The following is a 1031-nucleotide window of genomic DNA, read 5'->3' on the forward strand; positions in this document are numbered from 1 at the left end:
TAAAAAATAACCTATGCAAGCAGCCTCACAGTAAAGCGATTCAATTCACACAATGGTCCATAGATAAAGATATATATAATCAATTCCCAAAGTAAGAATCTATTTAAGAAGTGTCACACATTAAAGAGTCTCTTAAGCATTGTTCTAAAGTAAACAGCTTGTTCAATCAGCGTCCAACAGTAAATCCAATGTATCTTATCTGTGTCCCACCACAGAAAGTCGATTGAAATAGTTGCCTACAATAACTAGATTTTCTTCCAACCGTATTCTATTGTAAACAGTCTTTTTCAGCATCTCCCTATAATAACGTCTATTTCAACAGCGTCGCTCAGTAAATAGAGACCTTTTAAATCGTGCCCTACTGTGAACAAAGCCTATTTAAGCAGCGCTCTATCGAGAAGTGTATTTGAACTGTACTCGACAGTAAATTGAGTCAATTTAAACAATGTCTAATTGTGAACTGCCTATTTTAGCATACCCCATAGTGGTGCATTGAAACTGTGCCCGAGAGTAAATAGAGTCGATTCAAACCATGTCCTATTATAAAGAGATTAGTTTAGCACCTCACTATAGTGAAGTATATTTAAACTGTCCCCTCCAGTAAATAGAGGCTATTTACACCGTGTCTTACTGTAAATCATAAATTTTAGCTGCTCTCTATAGTAAAGTCCATTTAAAAAGTGCCCGACAGTAAATTGAGTATGTTTAAAACGTCCTATTGTAAACAATCGATTTTAGCTTCTCCCTATAGTGGAGTCTACTTAAGCAGTGTCCGACAGTAACTAGAGTCCTCCTGTGAACACAGTCTATTTATCAGCTCCCTATAGTGGAGAGTATTCAAAGAGGCCATAACAGTAAACAGAGCCTATTTAAACCGTGTCCTCCTGCAAACAAAGTCTATTTAAGACGCTCCCTATAGTCATGTTGAGTAAACAGTGCCCGACAGTAAATAGTCCATTTAAACAGAGGCCTACTGCAAACACAATCTGTTTATCAGCTCCTTATCGTTCAGACTATTTAAAGAGAGGTCA

This window comes from Scyliorhinus canicula, unplaced genomic scaffold (assembly GCF_902713615.1).
Source record: "Scyliorhinus canicula unplaced genomic scaffold, sScyCan1.1, whole genome shotgun sequence".
Taxonomy (NCBI): domain Eukaryota; kingdom Metazoa; phylum Chordata; class Chondrichthyes; order Carcharhiniformes; family Scyliorhinidae; genus Scyliorhinus; species Scyliorhinus canicula.